Source organism: Egretta garzetta, unplaced genomic scaffold (genome assembly GCF_000687185.1).
Source record: "Egretta garzetta isolate BGI_Z169 unplaced genomic scaffold, ASM68718v1 scaffold39, whole genome shotgun sequence".
Lineage (NCBI taxonomy): Eukaryota > Metazoa > Chordata > Aves > Pelecaniformes > Ardeidae > Egretta > Egretta garzetta.
This window is the reverse complement of record NW_009260945.1, coordinates 4,454,252-4,461,511: the sequence shown is the minus strand read 5'-3', so window position 1 is coordinate 4,461,511 and position 7,260 is coordinate 4,454,252. Positions and strand designations below refer to the sequence as shown.

Here is a 7,260-nt window from a genome sequence, read left to right as displayed (position 1 = left end):
GGCCCCAAGGCTCTTCAGTGGGACAGGGGACAGAATCGCAGGGAGGTGCAGCCTGAGCTGGGTGACAGGCAGGGATGGCTTCCCAGACTTCAGGCTTAGTAATTTGGTTCTGAAAATGAGCCACTCACTTAGAAGGCTCTGTAGGAGTTGGGATAGCTTATTTTAATGAGTAGTTAGGGAAGAATTTGCCATGCAACCCTCTCTGTTGGACAGTGAATGCTTATTTCGCTGGCCAACAGATTGGCGTCTTCATCTCCCTTGTTGAGACCAGCCCTTAAAGAGAAGGAAATGACGGTTTCCCCGTCATCCAGGAAGGATTTATACACAGATGGTTGTGCAAAAAAATAATAACCCATTTTCAGTTTAGCAACTTAAGAAACCCCAGAATTTTACTTGGTGCATTCTCTTTTTCCCCTTCTCTCTGTCCGTATTGAAATATCTTCTGGGAAAGTGGTGTGATGCACACAGAAACAGTCTTTCCCTGTTCCTGGTGGGCAGTCAGGCCATGTTCAGTGACCCCTTTCACAGCTATTTCTTGGCTGAAGCCAGTCAGTTGGCCCTTCCAGACAAATGCAAGCAGAAATTTCACAGAAAAACTTCACAGGAAATAATTTTTTTACCTGATCCCTAAGGACACCATTTCCACGCAGGGGGAAATGGTTCATCGATGTGTACAAAATGGCCCAAGGGCGTTTTCTGTAATCCTTTCTGCTGATGAGCTAGCAGGTGGTGCAGCACCACTGCACAACACGAAAAGAAATGTTCTGTGGTGGATGAAAACAATGCACCGAGCTATCTCCACCCAACTGAGATGGGCACCCGTCTACTTCCATCTGACAGAGCTATGTCTCCCCTTCTCCTATGTGTCCCCATGCCAGATGGCATTTCTGCTTGTTTATAGTTCCCTTTGGTTATACCAGAGCATCTCAGTTGCAGCTCATGCCGGAAGCATCCTCGCAGCCCTACAAAGGAACCAGGGATAAGATGATGCCTACCAGGGCTGATGCCTACCAGGGCTGATGCCTGCCAGGACTAGCTCCTGCCTTGGTCCCCTTGGCCCAAGTTGCATGACCAAGGACCAAGGGTGCAGAGCATGCATGGGCCACCATCATCCAGAAGACTTTGATGCTGGCACTGTGTCTGTGCCTCATGTGGGCTTGCATGCAAACAACGCAGATGGGCAGCAAATCTGGAGAGGAGAACAGGCTCAAGTCTGCACTTAATGGCCAGTGTAAACATCCCCCTCTTTGCAGAGTCAGCCTCAACTGTCTCTCTGCTATTCCCCACTCCCATTTTACCACCCAACCTCCTGACCTTGCAAAAATATGTCTCTGAAGAGTCAGAGCTCGGACCTGGAGCAGATACTGATGCCTGGGATCAGGGGTGGGTGGCCTGAGGGCTGGACAGTGCAACATTCCTGTACAGGGTCTCTGGTTGAGATAAGGCAGCCCCATGCTGTGATTTACTCCAAGGAAGCAGAGTTCAAGTGAATCCTGCATGTTCTCTGTCAGACAAGGCAGGAAAAATCCTTTAGAATAAAAACCTTTCGATCTGTCAGTAATGGTTTGCTTTAGGAAAACATCTAATTATATACAGCTAAAAGCACCACGCTGGTCTGGACCACAAGCCATCGCTCACAGCCTCCAAGCCCAAACGCACTGGAACGTAGCAGGGACTGAGCTCATTTATCTGCTTTAGTTAACCCTGGGCCAAATCCTACTGGTTTTGCAACCTTCTCCAGGTTGGGCTTCAGTAGCAAAGGTGGGGCAAAGAGCAGCAGTGCTTCCAAGTGAGAAGAGCCTGTGTGAAGTGCTTGAAGTCCCTGTTGAGGGTCCGGGGAGGGTCAAGACTTCAGAAATGAATTGATCTTCCCCACCAAGGTGAGCATACACCTACCTAAAGCCAGCAACTCCAAGTGCAGCTGCTTTGGGCCAGCTGGGAAGAGAGCAGCGAATGCTAAAACAGAAGAGTGGCCTCCATCCCTCAACACCCGCCCTGAAAGCTGGTATAAGTGGCCTTTCTCTCCTAAAACCACTCTGACACAGAGTCTAGAGAACAGACCTGCAGTGGGGCAGCAGCAGGTTCTCTCTCCTGCCAGAGAGGTTTGAACCTGCAATTGCCCCCATGCAATGTGGGGGCTTCTAGGTCCGGACAACAGGCAAACCGAGGTTTTAGGATTGCAGTTCTGGGCTGGAATGCCTTATAACCAGTCTTTTAAACTTTTTTTTTTTAAATCTCAAAATTACTGTATCTACAGTATTTGAAAAGTCACAACCCATCCACAAAACAGCTGGCTGGAAAGAGGGCATGAGTTCCCAACCCAAAGATAACACAGCCAGAGTCTGAATTCTCTCTCCAGGGGGAATTTCTTCAGGCAGCTCGGCGGGAGGATGGTGTATATGTCCCCACCAGCCCAGCCTGCTGTTTCCCTCACCTAATCCTTCACATTCCCACCACGCTGCACCCACTGAGCCAGCCCTGGGTCTGGGGAAAGCAGAGACCCAGCCACACCAGTGTGCAATCCCCCTGGCCAGTCTCCATGGAGGGAAGACTCTTCCAGTTCCATAGCACATCCCCACTGGACTGCAAATATAACCCTAAGGCTCACAGCTAAGAAAAAGTAAAAGCAATGCCACCGTTAATGCTCTGCCTCTACTCCCTCTACACCTGCAGTGCTGGTCCTTGGGATGCCTGGTCCAGATGCCACCAGCCCCAGTGAGAACTCAGAGCTACCAACCAGCCGCTTACACCAGATGCCACCAGATGCAACTTGTTCTTCCTTGCATCCCTCTGGCTTGGAGCCAGCCCATGGCTCAAGATCCTTGCCTAGGAAATGCATTTCCAGCACTGGTGGGTAATTGTTGAGAAATACGTTTGAATGAGAGAGGAGCCCAGATTAGTCTGAGTTATGACTCCACATCTAAGGTCACACTGAGAATGTGGTATCAAACCCAGGACTGAATTCTTTTAATATATAAAAAGCCTTCATCCAGCACAACAGATGACTTTGGAATTTGAGCACGCACTTCTTTTTTCCCATATATTTTCTTACGCAATTTCTTCTCCCTAGAAGAACACCAAGTTCTCTCCTTAGTTTTTTAAACAAACCAAAAGAGGTAATACTAATAATCTGGGCCACAGCCTGCGACAGTTGCTTTCGTTGCTTCAGCGTGGGACGACAAATGGTCTTAACCCTCTCTAAGGAAGCTCATTGAAACGAATCAGGTAACAAATAGAAAACATACAGTTTACGCGCCAGCATGCAACTAAGAAATCTTCCCTTGGTGAAACAATAGGGCCATTGTGTTCCCCATCCGAGCAGTCGGTAAACTCTACTAGTCCGGGGCTGTAATGAATTAAAGGCTTTTCTGCAGCAGCTACAAGTGCTGTTCGTTATGAAGAAAAGCGTGCTGTCTGGGCGTCTGCAGCACGCTAAATGCATGTGTTCGTGTTCCCAGCGTAGTCAAAGCTTGCAAAATAGTGGAGTGGAAGGTGATTACAGACCTGAGTGACTCAACTCTAAGCCGATTTCTCCCGTTTCATAGGATGTTGTTTCTCAATATCACGGTGGCAGGAACGCTCACAGCCCAAAGAGCTGCTGCTTTGATAGCAGAGCTTGAGAGCCTGGTTGGGTGGACACAAGGGCACCAACAGCTCCTCTGCTACCTGGACTATCAATATTTGTGGCTGTTGGACTCTGTCATCGGAGGCTTTCAAGGCTCTGCTAAACAAAGCCATGGATGACCCCATCTAGCACTGGTGATGGACCTGCTTTGAGCAGGAGGTTGGGCTGGCAGTAGAGGCAGGACAGTAGGTTACAGGAGGGGGTATCAAGGCACCAGAGTTGACCTTTCTGCCATCGAATCATTGAGTGGCTTTGGGCAAGGTACTAAATCTTTCCTTGACTATATTTCCAGCTCTGGTCAGTCAGCCTGGTCTATATTAGATGATACTCTCCTCTTTTGGCTAGAAGGGCAGGAGTAGAAGCTATCTAGTAATGGGGTATTTCCAGTGATGTCTACACCATTGCTGGAAAGCTATGGCTATCTGAACACCAGAAACGGTTAAAACTGATCTGTTAGCACTTCTGATATGCCTGTAGTGGCAATTAGGGCTTAGTGTGAGACAGAAGAGATCAAATCCCCGTGGTGGAAATTAGGAAGTGAAATGCCAAGAACAATAACAAGAACAATGTCATGAATTTCCTCCACCACAGCACCGAAGGAGTGTGAGAGGGAATATTTTGATGGGCCTAAGTAATTCAGAGCATTGGTTTCACTTAGGAAATTCCAACTAAACATGCTCGATGCTTGTGCTTTGATTTTAAATGTTAGTAATGGTTGGAGTTGCCATCAGGGGTGTGGGTCGTTGGAGTGGATCCTGGGCTCCCATCTTGCTGCTCTGTGGGCTCCAAACCAGTAAGCAGCTTAACAGAGCTGGGAAAAGGGAGGCAAGAGCTATGAGACAGGCTTTCTCCTGCCTCCCCTTTCCCAGAGCACACATACACCATGTGTCATGTTGAAACTGGATGCACCTGCTAGAGGAGCTGTGTGGGGGCCGACATTATACACCAGTTATAAATCCTTAGGCTATCAACAGCCTTTGGTAAACATTTGGACAATCCTTCCTACCTCTCGGTCATCCAAATATTTGCATCGTGCGGGGCTGCTAGCTGTTTCCTGACATGCTGCGTATCTAAGAATATCCTCGGATCGTAGGTCGGTTCCAGCGCACCGTGATGGATGGTCTTATTGGAAGAAATAAATGGCTTGGGGAGAAAGAAGAAAAAAAAAAAAATCTATCTGTCTCCTGATAATAAATCCAGGTCAGGATGGAGTGAAACAGCTTGCGGTCGTGTTTTTAGAGAGCTTTTAGGATCTGCTCCGAAGCACCCAAGGGTTAATGATGAACAGCCCTGAGCTCAATTAGTGGATATATTTCCCTGGGAGACTCGGACCACTTTGGAACAGGCTCTCGGAGAAATGGTTGAAGATGCTCCTGAAAGCTCTTCCTTCCTGCTGTTGGAAATAGCCTGAGCCAACTTTGGATCGAAGCGAGGAGCCTGCCGCACCGGAGCTGGGTTTAGCAGCTCTTCCTGCGGAGCAGAGCACCTCCCAGGTGATCCACGGGAGGAGCCCACCACAAGGAAAGGGCTTGTCGTCTGCGTGCCAGCCATTTAATGCAGCAGAGTTGCCTACCAGAAATAAAACTTAACTTTTTTTTTTTTTTTTTTTTTTTTTAAGGCAGAGAGAGGAAAGCAGCCTGGGCTCCGCTTTAGCGGTTAATAGGGTTGAGTAGTTAATTTGGTTTAGCAGTCAATAGTCTTAAACACAAAATCTGTGTTTTGTGATTAAGACTACTGGGTTAAATAATGATGTTAGGAAGATTAAGCCTTGCAACGCAGTAATTTCAGTCTTATGCTCAATACCCGGCTGGTACTTTATATACACTGTAATAAGCCAGTGGATTTTCTGGTAGCGTAGTAAAGAAAATAAGCAACCCTCAGCTTAACTGCAGGATAAAACTGCTTAGGGTACGATGTGGCTTTTCCACTACAGCTTCGGTTCGGACCTTTTGTTTTACTCTTCTCTCCCCTCTCAGTCAAACCACCAAACCCACGACAAATTGAAGCGGCGCGGCTCGCTGACGTGCGATAGTTGAGGCGGGGGGGGCCGTAAATGTGTTTTCTGATTGCGACGTGGGGCTAAGCCCGCGCAGAGAATTTTCTCACCCCCCGTTACCCGCCAGGTATTTTCCCTCTGCCACCCCCCAGTTTCTCCAGCATCTCCTCTCCCCCGCCCCGGTCATTGCTTCCTTTTGGGAAGCCCAAAGCTCCGACCCCGCTTTGGACAGACTAAACAACATCTGCAAAGTCGCCTCTCTCCCCTCCAGCCCTCCCGGGGGGAAAAGAGCCGGTCCCAGATGGACAGGAGAAAGCCGGTGTCACCGGGGAGGGCGAGCGGGGCTCCCGGGGGGTGCCGGGGAGCAGGGATGTGGCGGAAGCATAAAGCACCTGTTGGGAGGCTATTTAGGGATTAGCCAAGTGCTGACAGACAAATTGGCAAGATTAATAAGAGCAATCAAGGCTGTGTGGGCTCGAGTTGTGAGCTGACATTAATGTGACATCACTTTCATCTGCTTTTGCCTCACACCGCATAGCTGGTCTGCGGCATCATTAGGGCTTCTAGAGAGCAGCGCGGTCGGATGTGGGGGCTAGCGGAGCTGGGGGGGGGGCTGTGAGGGTGTACGTGTGTGTGTGCACACGCGCGTGTGTGTGTGTACACGTGTGTGTGCCGGGGTAGGGGACAGCCCTCTGTGCCCATCCTTGAACGGGTCCCCAAGCAGGGGCTGTCCCTGCATTGGGGTGGGCACCAGCGAGGCACTGTGAGTTTGGGGGGGGACCCCTAGGCCTCCTTGCCCCACTGCCCCCCACCCCAGGCACCTCTGCAGGGCCTACCTGGCTCTGACAGCACAGCCTTAATTTTGGTGACATTTTCTCCAAAGCCATTTACTGGGTTTGGTTTTGGGTTGGTTTTTTCCCCTGACAATCCCTCCTACAGAATCTCTTAATGTCACTGGGAAAAAACAATGTTTCCCCTCCCCTAAAAAAAGAAAGAAAAGGGAGGAAAAAAAAAAAAAAACAAACCATCATGGAATAAAGGCTAATTCCAGGTGTGAGGAGAGAACAAAGAAACCCCCTCTGCGGTCCGGTCTGCCCTGAGCCCTGCGCTGGGAATCTCCCTTTTCCACAGGGAGATGGCTTAACCCCCTAAAGATATTTTAAGGGAGAAAAAGCTGGTTTCAGAGCTCTCTTCTGCCCCCCAAACCCAGGGAGAAATCCCCCCTGCAGCTCTCATACAGCACAGCCATTGCGCAGGGAAAACTTGGGGTGGGGTTTTCTTATTTTCCCCTTTTTCCCCCTCGTTTTCTTGAATCCCTTCCCAGCGAAAGTTTCGCTCGCCCCAAATTTTGTTCGCATCCCCTTCCAATCGGTGCTCCGATTTTCTTTGTCAATGAGGAATCGTAACAGGAGTAAAACATCTGAACGTACAAATCCTCCAGGTCTGCCTGGCTCTGCCGGAGAGGCTCCTCCACCGAGAGCTTTTGCCCACAAAAGGAAAGTGTGGAAAAGGAGCGAGATGCCAAACGCCGCACGCGCGTTTGCTCGCAGAGAAAGCCGCTCGCTGGGACCCAAGGTGGATCCCTCCACGCTGGGAAATTATCTAGTGGGGGGGGGGGGAAGAAAAAAAAAAAAATCTG

General features: G+C 49.5%; 1 protein-coding gene across 1 annotated transcript in view; it reads left to right on the top strand.

The window, feature by feature from the left end:
• LOC104133778 (forkhead box protein F1) overlaps nucleotides 1-7,260 on the top strand; it is a 27,931-nt gene that overhangs the window by 329 nt on the left and 20,342 nt on the right. The gene's annotated exons all lie outside the window — the stretch shown is intronic.